General features: G+C 41.7%; 1 long non-coding RNA gene across 1 annotated transcript in view; it reads left to right on the top strand.

The window, feature by feature from the left end:
* The first annotated feature begins 6,695 nt into the window (after positions 1 to 6,695).
* LOC138750122 (uncharacterized) overlaps positions 6,696 to 12,696 on the top strand; it is a 38,512-nt gene continuing 32,511 nt past the window's right edge. Inside the window, exon 1 of the long non-coding RNA XR_011349080.1 lies at positions 6,696 to 6,893. This is a non-coding gene — a long non-coding RNA (uncharacterized lncRNA). The remainder of the gene's footprint in view (positions 6,894 to 12,696) is intronic.

Raw genomic sequence — 12,696 nt, 5'->3', positions numbered from 1 at the left:
CACCCAACCCCAACCAACCAATTTTCCCTTGCAACCGCTGCAATCGTGTCTGCCTGTCCCGCATCGGACTGGTCAGCCACAAACGAGCCTGCAGCTGACGTGGACTTTTTACCCCCTCCATAAATCTTCGTCCGCGAAGCCAAGCCAAAGAAAGAATCAGCATGGTTTTGTCAGGGGTAGATCATGCTTGACAAACCTGATTGAGTTTTTCGAGGGGGTTACAAAAAAGTTTGATGAAGGGAAAGCTGTGGATGTTGTCTATTTAGACTTTAGTAAAGCTTTTGACATAGTTCCCCACAGGAGGTTAGGAAAAAAGGTGGAGGCATTAGGTATAAATAAGGAGGAAGTGAAATGAATTCAGCAATGGTTGGATGGGAGGTGGCAGAGAGTAGTGGTAGAAAATTGTTTGTCCAATTGGAGTCCGGTGACTAGTGCAGTTCCTCAGGGATCAGTCCTCGGTCCACTATTGTTTGTTTTATATATATTAACGATCTGGAAGTAGGGGTGGTGAAATGGATAAGCAAGTTTGCGGATGATACAAAGATTGGTGGTGTTGTGGACAGTGAGGAAGATTACCGTAGATTAAAAGGTGATTTAGGAAGGCTGGAGGTATGGGCTGAGAAATAGCTGATGGAATTTAATACAAATAAGTGTGAGGTGTTACATTTTGGGAAGGCAAATCTAAATAGGTCATATGCATTAAATGGTAGGTTATTGAGAAGTGCAGAGCGACAAAGGGATTTAGGAGTTGTGGTAAATATTACTCTCAAAGCTGATACTCAGGTAGATGGTGTGGTGAAGAAGGCATTTGGAATGTTGGCCTTCATAAATTGGAGTATTGAATTCAAGAGTAGGGAGGTTATCATGAAATTGTACAAGGCATTGGTGAGGCCAAATTTGGAGTCCTGTGTACAGTTTTGGTCACCAAATTATAGCAAAGATATAAACAAAATAGAGAGAGTGCAGAGAAGGTTCACGAGAATGTTGACAGGATTTCAAGGTTTGAGTTACAGGGGAAAGTTGTGCAGACTGGGGCTTTTTTCTCTGAAGCATAGAAGATTTAGAGGGAACTTGATAGAGGTGTTTAAGATTTTAAAAGGGACAGACAGAGTAAACGTGGATAGGCTTTTTCAATTAAGAGTGGGGGAGATTCAAACTAGAGGTCATGGTTTAAGATTGAAGGGGGAAAATTACAAGGGGAACATGAGGGGAAATTTCTTTATGAAAAGGGTGGTGGGGATGTGGAATGAGCTTCTGGCAGACGTGGTCGAGGCGGGATCATTGGTTACATTTAAGGAAAGACTGGATAGTTACATGGATAGGAGAGGACTGGAGGGGTATGGACCGGGTACTGGTCAGTGGGACTAGGAGGGTGGGGCTTTGTTACGGCATGGACTAGTAGGGCCGAACTGGCCTGTTCCGTGCTGTAACTGGTTATATGGTTATATGGTAATGTTCTACGGCTCCTAAAACGCTTCCACCAGCGTTGTCTCCGCTCCATCCTCAACATCCATTGGAGCGCTTACATCCCTAACGTCGAAGTACACGAGATGGCAGAGGTCGACAGCATCGAGTCCACGCTGCTGAAGATCCAGCTGCGCTGGATGGGTCACGTCTCCAGAATGGAGGACCATCGCCTTCCCAAGATCGTGTTATATGGCGAGCTCTCCACTGGCCACCGTGACAGAGGTGCACCAAAGAAAAGGTACAAGGACTGCCTAAAGAAATCTCTTGGTGCCTGCCACATTGACCACTGCCAGTGGGCTGATAACGCCTCAAACCATGCATCTTGGCGCCTCACAGTTTGGCGGGCAGTAACCTCCTTTGAAGAAGACCGCAGAGCCTACCTCACTGACAAAAGGCAAAGGAGGAAAAACCCAACACCCAACCCCAACCAACCAATTTTCCCCTGCAACCGCTGCAATCGTGTCTGCCTGTCCCGCATCGGACTTGTCAGCCACAAACGAGCCTGCAGCTGACGTGGACTTTTTACCCCCTCCATAAATCTTCGTCCGCGAAGCCAAGCCAAATATTCCTCTACATATATTCCACCACCTGATCCATGATTTTACTCTTTTGAATGTTTATTCTATATGGGTGCTGTTTTATCAGATTTGCTTCTCTTACATCTACATCATGATAAATCAGTAATGCCCTTTTTGGAACATCAGGGAACAAATTAGAGTATTTCAAAAGTAATTCTTTCAACTGCATCTGCTCTTGTAACTTAACTTGGCCTAACTTTTCTTCCAAATTTTCCAAAATTGCTGAGTTAGGCAGGTACACAGGAACCATGGTTTCTTTAAGGTTACCCTCACAAGATTCTGTTTCCATAATCTTATGATCCATTTCTTCCTCCATTCTGTCAACAGCTAACACCTCTGAAACAGAATGGCCTCCACTACCTTTATTCTCATAATAAGGTATCAACATATTTATGTGACAAACATGAATTTTATACCTTCTACCTGAAGTGTTAACAACTTAACATCGTTCAGTTTCGATTTAATTGTGTACAGTCCAGAAAATTTAGCTTTCAAAGGATTGTTGAGTGTTGGGAACAAAATTAAAACTTTACTTCCTGTTTTAAAATTCCTCACCTGAGGCTTTCCTGTCAAATAAACACTTCATTTTACTCTGAGCCATTCCAAAGTCCACACTTTTTGTAACCTATCCTTAAATTTAGAAACTTAATCTAGCAAATTCAACTGCACATCCTCATTAACCCACTGTTCTTCTATAAACATTAAAGTCCTCTAACCTGATGTCCAAACACATTTTCTAACAAAACCTAACAATTCCTGCACAGCCTCCTTGCTCCAAATAACAGTAAATGAATACCTTCATCCCAATCTTCTCCATTCTCTATACAGTAAACTCTCATCATATTTTTAAGAATAGAATTAAATTTTTCCAAAGCTTCCTGAATGTCAGGATGGTACTCAGATGAAGTGATCTGTTTTATTCCCAACTCATAACCCAACTGCGGAAACAACCCAGGCATAAAGTTAGATCCTTGATCACTCTGGATCTCTTTCAGTAATCCAAACACTGTAAAAAAAATCTTTCCAGAGCCTTTACCACCATTTTGGCTTTAATATTTCTCAGTGGTATAGTCTCTTGAAATCTTGACACTGTACATATAATTGTTAATAAGTACTGGTTACCAGACCTTGGTTAGGTTTCCCCATAACATGACAAATGTGACATGTCTGGCACCAATTTACAACATCCTTCCTCAAACTAGGCCAGAAAAATGGTTTCAAAATTTTATTCATGGGTTTCTTTACACAAAGATGACCACTCAGAGGTGTACTGTGGGCTAGGTCTAATATTTCCTTCTGGTAATTTATAGGAACAACCACCTGATGAATCACTCCCCACACTCTTCATTTGCAGGAATATCAAGAGGTCTCAATTTTCTCACCAACAGTTCACATTTCAAGTAATATGCACAAGCCATTTCTTTAATCTCCTGTTCAATTACTGCTTTCTCCCTTAAGCTAACAAGATCTGCATCTATTTTCAGTGGCTGAATTAACTCTTTCCTTGACAAAGAGAAATCTTTACTCTTACAATGACCCTGCTCTTTCAAAAGTACCTCAGAAGTACTGGGCAAATCTCTATCAACTGGATCTTCTTCAGCTGTCATCATTTTCTTAGTCATAGACCACATCCTTACTAGGCTGATTTGTTAATCTTAAAACTGACCCAACTTTATCCTCTGCCAAATCATTCCCTAATAAAAATGAGACTACCTGCATGGGTAACTTTGAAATTACTCATACAACAACAGGTCAATTAACTAATTCTGAATTTAGCACGACATAGTGAAGCAATATTGACTCTACCTCCTCTCCAACATTTTAATCAAAGTTGTCTCCCCTGTGTCAGTCATTTGATCCAGAGTTAAAATACTTTCCAACAACATTGATTGAGCAGCCTCAGTATCTCTAAGAATTTTATCTAGTACCTCTGGTTCTTCCTCATTTATTGAGACAAAGCCCTCTGACACAAAAGGCTTGAAAAAATCCATGACCTTACCAGGTTTTGCAAATCAGCTCTCCTTAAATTCCACTGTTTGAATACATGCTTCTGTTAAAATCTCCTTTTATCTTTTCAAGACTAGACAATTTGCAATCATATGACCAGGTTTTTTACAAAAATGACATAGAAATGCAGAAGTTCTATCCTTTTCTACCTTTCCTTCATATTTTAAAAAATTTCTCCAGATTTTTTTCCAGGCCTACTATCCTACTCCATTCTAACCTCATGAACAGGTTTATTAATCTGTTCCATATCAGATCTCTGAAAATGCCTACTATTATGGAATGTACTTTTGTAAATCAGAGCAAATTCAGCTGCTAATTTAGCGGCTCGTAGCCACGTCCCCATGTCTCTCTCATCCAGGTATAATTTAATCTCCTTTAGGACACACCTTTTAATTTCCTCTATTAATATCAATTCTCTTAATTAGTAAAATCAAGCACCAATGGTCAAAATACCGATATCTTCAGAGCAAAATCCATATAAGATTAATTTCATGTTTTCACCAAACACCTACATTTTTGCCTATATGCCTCTGGAACCAACTGATAAGCTTTCAATACTGCTTGTTTAACAGTATCATAATTTCCCAGTTGCTCTGCAGTCAGACTAGAATATGTGCCTTGTGCTTTTCCCCTCGATACACTTTGGATCATTAGAGGCCATTTTTCTTTGGGCCATCTTGAGCTCTCAGCAATCTTTTTAAAAAGCTGAAAATATGTATTTTTATCTCCCTCATCAAAAGGAGGCACTAGATTTACCTCTCTACTCGCCAAAAACCTCTCCCCAGGAGTAACAGCCTTAATCCTCTTACTTCTCTTCCTCTCCATTCTTAACTTCTCTATTTGAAACTGTCTGTCCCTTTCAATTTCCTAATTCCCTCACTTCCTCTGTCTTTCAGCTTCCTCTAACTCATATTTCCTCCATTTTTTAGCTTTCTCTGCCTTGTATATCCCTTTTTCTCTTTCTTCTTCCACCCTCAATTTCTCCAATTGCAATTCAAAAGATCTATTCTCTGGAAAATTTTCGATGTCTTCCTCAACAAATTTTCCTTCACTCATATAATATCTCACTATAATATTTGTACTTTCCTCATTCAATGCTTAACCAGCCTTAGAAATAGCCATCAGTTCCTCTTTTTTCTTGTTTTGCAGCTCTTGTCGGACTCTGGCTTTACCCTCCCTTCAATTTGGTCTAAGTCCAGCGTGCTCGTTGAATGAATTGATAGGAGAAGGTATTCGGTTTCACAATCAGTTTATTACATAGTACAAGAATAAAGCTTAACAGAGTTCTGGTCCAGTCGTTAGTTCATAGGTCACCTGCACAGTGAGCTATTCCCCAAGACTGACTCCTACTGTCCAGTCTCTTCTGTTTATATAGATCTACATTGTTACACTGAACAAAAGTTGGCTTTCTTTGATAAGTTCCTTGCCCAAAATTTATCCCAAGCAATTTCCTGCTCTGCTATTATCTATGGTTTAGCCCTCCCGTCTTAATCTCCAAGGCCAGAACATTCTGTTGTTTTAGTGTAACCTTGGGGAAGGAAGTATTTTCTCTCTTTGAATTTGGAGGCAGCAAATTCTACACATACATCAGCCAACTTTTCTACATACTGTGGCTGATACTTAATTGCATTAATATTTCCCTTAAACAGTATAATTGAAGTAAATAGTAAATAGTTACATAGTAATGGATTAATGAATACATAATGAATAGTACATAGGCATATTTTCCATGATAACTTAACCCCTTGGTTCCAACACTCTATAGATGATGGTTATAACAAAAATGTATCAACTTCCATTGCTGCTGTTTTTTCAGGCACCAGCTTTGTTAGCTTGCAAAAAAAAGCTTGCAAAAATTCCAGACAAAATAGTTTGCAAAAAAACCCAATCAACTAATAAATCATAAAACTGCAATTTTCAAAGCCAAAAGGACGAGCCCAATAAAATGTTACGGTGACCAGGGACCCCAAAAACCAGCAGCAATAGATATTCACTAGAACACAAAGGGGTACTGAAACAAAAGTAGTTTTTAATTATATTTGAAGAAGAAAACAGAATTAAACTTTAACTTATTACTATTGTAATAAGTGAGGAGTCAAGCAAGTGCTAATTAAAAATGAAGTATTATGGGTTAACTTAAGGTGAAGGGATACTGGAATGTGACGAGTCAAGCAAGTGCTCATTAGAAAATAAATATTATGGGTTAAATCAGGGTGAAGGGATGCTGGAATGGGAGGAAGGGTTATAAAAGTACAATAAAATAAGGATCTTCAAAACACGATAGCAAGTAAATAGCTTTAGCAAGTCTTGGGGATTGATTAATGAGTAAAGAACAAAGTCATGATATTTCCTGGCTAACAAGTTTGCAGGAAGGCACATAAACTGATAAGAAGTTAGAATCCACGTGGGCGGAATTACCTAATGCTAAACCAATCCAGGAGGCAGATGAATGTTAGGGGGAAGGTATCTCTGTACTGAAATGAAATGTATAAAAGTTGGGTCAGCCTCAGTATATGGGTGTATTCCCAGGGTAAGGGGAAGCACCCAACTTTGCATTGTTGTAATAGTATAATAAAAGTTCTTTGTTCTCAATTTTTGTCTCAAGCAAATTCTGTGAAGGTACTTCTGTTTCTCACAAATAGGGACTCGTCCGGTATCCCACTCCCTCCACTGACAGAGTGCCCGACGACGAGGGTAGGTGCACCCAGGGTGATTCAGCTGGACTCACGGACGGCGGGTGACTTGTCAGTGGACGAAGCGAGTGATATCCGAGAAGAGGCATTGAGAACAAACGACGGGAGGATGTTAAGGAAGCGTGCTAGGTATAGCTACTGGATCCCGGTAAGAGGAATTTTACTTACTTGTTAGTATGGGAGGTGTAAGTAGCAAGGGAAATAGTCCTAAGGAACGACGGGACAATCAGATAACTAAGCAAAGTCTGTTAGGATTAATGCTATCTGATTGGGGTGCGGGGAAAACCTGTGGGAAAGACAAACAGACCATGGTCAGGTATTGCTGTCTGGAATGGGTTAAAAAACCCGATAAAAGGGAATTCGGTATATTGGCCAAAATTCGGATCCGATGAAGACTGGATATGTCAGGCTTTGAACATCTGGCTCCATCAAAATCAAAGAGACAATATTGAGAGCAGAGAATATACAGCCTGCTGGCTCAGTGGATTGGTTGATCAACTGGTTTTGTATGAAAAGGAATGTAAGACAAGATGGATGAGGAACATTTTGTCCCTGAAACACAAGGATGGGATGTTTTACATTCCCTTCCTCCACTTTATGCTCCTCCTATGCCCGCTCCTATCTCCCCCCCTCCTATGCTCTACGCTTCTGCACTTTCCCCTCCTCCCCCCACAGCTAAAGAAAGGAGAAAAAAGTAGGGGTGGTATGATGACCCTTCACAAAGTACTCGATTACCACCTCTATTGACAAGAGAGAGAGGCGACTTTAATTCAGAGCAGTGTGAGACCCTCCGAGAAGAAAGGGCAGAACCCTTTGTTTCATTTCCCAGAGAACAGGAATCTAGACATTATAAAGGAGAGGATAAGCCAGAAATTAACTGGATGCGACCTTTACGGGAAGTTCCCATGGGAGGGGGGTCTCAGTTTCCTAAATGTGCCCCTGACTAGTACGGAGGTGCGTAATTTTAAGAGAGAATGCCCAATAAACAGAAGGGAAGGCTAAGATTTTGATGCAGGCAGTCAAGGAAGTCGTTGAGGAACAGCAAGGGTAGGGGCTGTGTGCCAGCTCTTGGACATTGGGAGGAGCTCCAGGAGTGGGAGAGTAGAGACCAGAGCAGGGGCAAGGGACGAGGGGAATTCCAGGGATGATGACCATTCCCGGGACCTCAAGGTAATCCCGGTAGGAATTGGGAAACGGGAGCATTAGTTGCTACCATTGTAAAAAGGAGGGACATTTTAAGAGAGAATGCGCAATGCAAGCCAGGGAGATACGCATTGATGAGTTGGAATATAGGGGTTAATTAATTGTGGGGAGTGTGTGGAGTGTGTGCTTATGTACTGTTCAGTTTGTGTGCATGGATCCAGTACTATGTGGCAATTTAATGTTTACCTCATGGTGAAGGGAAAGAGTAATGTAAGTAAGGGGCAGCCACATTATGTAGCAAAGTTGGCTGATTACAGTAGGTTTAGAATCATCTGCTCCCAAAAATTCAAAACAGAGGATATGTATGAAACAATTTAGTAGGAATGTTAAGGCAAAAGGAGGTGTTGATTAGCACAAACAAAAAGAATCTGACAGAGACTGTCAGAAACAAAAAGAATGGAATCAGTAAGAAGCTAAGACAGAAGGATGTCTTTAGTAGAACAGAAGAATATGGCCAGATGAGAACAAAGAAATAATTAGTATTTCTGGTGTATGAATTGATTTCTGATCAAAACAACAGGATATTCTGACCTTGAGGATTAAAAAAGATGGGAGCTCTACACCCCAGATAACTGCAGAGCAGGAAATTACTTGTGATAAATCTTATACAAGAAATCTAGCAAAGGAAGCCAACTTTTGTTCTGTATGATAATGTTGAGCTATATAAACTGTAGAGACTGGACAGTAGACGTCAGTCTTGGGGAATAACTCACTGTTCAGGTGACCAATGAACTAACGACTGAACCAGAGCTCTGTTAAGCTTTATTCTTATACTGTGTAATAAACTGATTCTCCTATCACTTCATTTAACGAGCACGCTGGACTCAGACGACATATAGGCTAAATTAAGGGTAGGGTAAAGCCAGAGTCGGACAGATGGAAGCAGATTATGAATGGAGGGCGGTCACGGTTCTCAGTCAATACACACTGTGGGGCTTCACGGTGAACCACTGGTAAATTTAAGCATAAGACCCAACAGTGACAAGATGACCTTTTTAGTAGATTCTGGGGCAGCCTGGTCTAGTACTTTACAACCACCCGTGGGTGTTAAGATAGAGGGGACAGTGATGATTTCGAGAGTAGGAGGAAGAGACTTTACAATCCCTGTATTAAGGGATATAAGAATACAAATGGGAGAAAAGATAATAACAGAGGATATTTTACTAGTTCCCCAAGCTGGAGTTTGTTTGTTAGGATGAGATTTACAGGACCAATTGGCTATCGGCACCAGACCACAGGAATCAGGTATCAGGGTTCAATTGTATGATTTAAGCGAGGAAGATCGAGAACTAATAAATCCTGGAGTATGGGCAGAAAGAGGCAATAGAGAAGTGTTAGATATTCCTCCCCTGCAAGTTACTTTAAAAGATTCTGAACAAGTAGTTAGACGAAAACAGTATCCAATTCCTATGGCTGGCCGAAAGGGGCTGCAGCCAGTAATTGACCAGTTGGTGAAAGATGGTATACTCGAACCTTGTATGTCACCTTTTAATACCCCAATTTTACCTGTCCAAAATCTAGACGGTACCTATCGATTAGTGCAGGACTTGATGGAGTTGAATAAAATTATTCTCACTCGTCACCCGGTTGTACTTAATACCTATACAATAATGGGTAAAATCGATCCCCAGAGTAAATGGTTTAGTGTGATTGACCTCAAAGATGCTTTCTGGACCTGACCGTTAGCAACAGAGAGCAGAGACATGTTTGCCTTTGAATGGGAAAATCCTTTTACTGGATGCAAGAATCAATATCGGTGGACGGTCCTTCTCCAGGGCTTTACAGAATCACCAGATTTATTCGGTCAGGTCTTAGAACAAATACTAGATGAGGCTCCTCGGAGTGAGAATTGTCAGTTGATACAATATGTTGATGATTTGTTAATTACAGGAAAAACATACAAATTAGTTAAACAGTATACTGTTGAACTTTTGAATTTTCTGGAGAATACGGGCCTCAGGGTGGGCGAATCCAAATTACAATTTGTTCAATCAGAAGTTAAATACGTAGTTCATCTGGTAAGACAGGGAACTAGGAAAATAAGTCCAGAGAGGAGACGTGGTATTCTACAGATACCCCCTCCCAAGAATGCCCAAGAACTTAGGAAATTCCTTGGTTTAGTGGGATACTGTAGAATCTGGATTGAAAATTATTCTAGCCTGGTCAGATTTCTCTATGATAAACTCACAATTCTAGGGGCGAAGCTGTTGTCTGGACAGAGGAAGAGATTAAAGATTTTAACTTGGTGAAACAGTGCCTTATTAGTGCCCCAGTGTTGGCTTTACCCAACCTAAATAAGCCATTTGACCTATATACCAATGCGAAAGAAAGTGTAGCCACCGGAGTACTAACACAACAGAGGGCAGGCTGTAGACAGCCAGTTGCTTTTCTGTCAAATGCTTTAAACCTTGTTTGTCGTTGTTGGCCAGAGTGTGTGCAAGCCATCGCAGCCACTGCTATTTTAGATGAGGAAGGACAAAAGATTATGTTTGGTGCCCCGATGATGGTTCACACCCCTCACACAGTCTGCAATATTCACTTACAACGTGCTAGAAGGTGACTCACAGACTCTAGAATTTTAAAATATGAAGCGATCCTAATGGATAGGGATGATTTGACCCTGATTACGAATAAAGAACACAATCCAGCAGCTTTCTTGGTTTCTCCAAATTCTGACAATACAATAAATTTTAGAGCATGTATGTTTAGAGGTAATAGATTTACAGACAAAAATTAGAGAGGATTTAAGTGATGAGCCTTTACAGGAGGGAGAAAGGTGGTTTATTGATGGATTTTCTCGTTTCATTGATGGCACTCAATATAGCGGGTATAGTGTAGTGGATGGGAAAGAAGGAGTGGTGATTGAAGCCTGTCACCTTCCCGGTCATTGGTCAGCATAATCTTGTGAATTGTATGCCCTCTGTAGAGCTCTCCAGGGTTTAGAGAACAAGGTGGGCATGATCTACACAGACTCAGAGTATGCTTTTGGTGTAATGCACACCTTTGGGGAGATCTGGAAAAAGTGGGGAATGATAACTGGAAAAGGACAAAAGTTGATCCATGAAAACTTAATTGTCCAATCTCTAGATGCTCTTACATTACCTGAGGAAATAGCTGTAGTTCATGTACTGATCCGTCAAAGTGGTGACAGTCCTGAAGCACAGGGGAACCGACAGGCTTATGCAGCTGCCAAACAGGCTGCGCTTCCGGAGATAATAGACATGCAGCTGTTACTGCCCACCTCTGGAGTATCCTATTTATTCTATTAAACCTGGTAATTGGGTATATGTAAAAGCATGGCAAGATCACCAACTAAAACCTGTCTGGGATGGCCCCTATTGTGTACTTTTGATTACAGACACTGCAGTGCGAACGAAAGAAAAGGGGTGGACTCAAATTCAATGAATTAAACAAGCTGCTGATCCATGGACTAAAGACATTGATAATCTACCCTCCACCGGGTGTACTGTCCTTCATCCTTCTGATCTGAAAGTTACACTACGCCGGGAAAAAGTGCTGTAATGTTGTTTTTACCATTTACTGTATTGTTTACTTGTTGGTTTCCGTTTTTGGGACATCCCTAAATTACTCACGATGTTTTAAGTCCTCCTGGAATAGGGGCAACAGAGGTGACAATTAGTTACCTTTAGAATGTAGGCAGGGCATAGATATAAAATATAGTCATAGTCTTGTCTTTGGCTTGGCTTCGCGGACGAAGATTTATGGAGGGGGTAAAAAGTCCACGTCAGCTGCAGGCTCGTTTGTGGCTGACCAGTCCGATGCGGGACAGGCAGACACGATTGCAGCGGTTGCAAGGGAAAATTGGTTGGTTGGGGTTGGGTGTTGGGTTTTTCCTCCTTTGCCTTTTGTCAGTGAGGTGGGCTCTGCGGTCTTCTTCAAAGGAGGCTGCTGCCCGCCAAACTGTGAGGCGCCAAGATGCACGGTTTGAGGCGTTATCAGCCCACTGGCGGTGGTCAATGTGGCAGGCACCAAGAGATTTCTTTAGGCAGTCCTTGTACCTTTTCTTTGGTGCACCTCTGTCACGGTGGCCAGTGGAGAGCTCGCCATATAATACGATCTTGGGAAGGCGATGGTCCTCCATTCTGGAGACGTGACCCATCCAGCGCAGCTGGATCTTCAGCAGCGTGGACTCGATGCTGTCGACCTCTGCCATCTCGAGTACCTCGACGTTAGGGGTGTGAGCGCTCCAATGGATGTTGAGGATGGAGCGGAGACAACGCTGGTGGAAGCGTTCTAGGAGCCGTAGGTGGTGCCGGTAGAGGACCCATGATTCGTAGCCGAACAGGAGTGTGGGTATGACAACGGCTCTGTATACGCTTATCTTTGTGAGGTTTTTCAGTTGGTTGTTTTTCCAGACTCTTTTGTGTAGTCTTCCAAAGGCGCTATTTGCCTTGGCGAGTCTGTTGTCTATCTCATTGTCGATCCTTGCATCTGATGAAATGGTGCAGCCGAGATAGGTAAACTGGTTGACCGTTTTGAGTTTTGTGTGCCCGATGGAGATGTGGGGGGGCTGGTAGTCATGGTGGGGAGCTGGCTGATGGAGGACCTCACATGGACCAGGGGAACAGAACGGCTCTAGAGGAGTAGATTTGATTTGTATTTTGGCCTCCACAGGTATTAAAGAGAGGTTTTAAAGGGATAGCACAAAGGAAATGGTGGGACAAAGACAGACAGAATGGTAGTCAGGATTGTACATGTGGCAGAGATAGAGTTAATACATATGCTAA

This window comes from Narcine bancroftii, assembly GCF_036971445.1.
Source record: "Narcine bancroftii isolate sNarBan1 chromosome 12 unlocalized genomic scaffold, sNarBan1.hap1 SUPER_12_unloc_1, whole genome shotgun sequence".
Taxonomy (NCBI): domain Eukaryota; kingdom Metazoa; phylum Chordata; class Chondrichthyes; order Torpediniformes; family Narcinidae; genus Narcine; species Narcine bancroftii.
The sequence above is the reverse complement of the archived record's forward strand: the minus strand, read 5'-3'. Positions and strand labels throughout refer to the sequence as shown.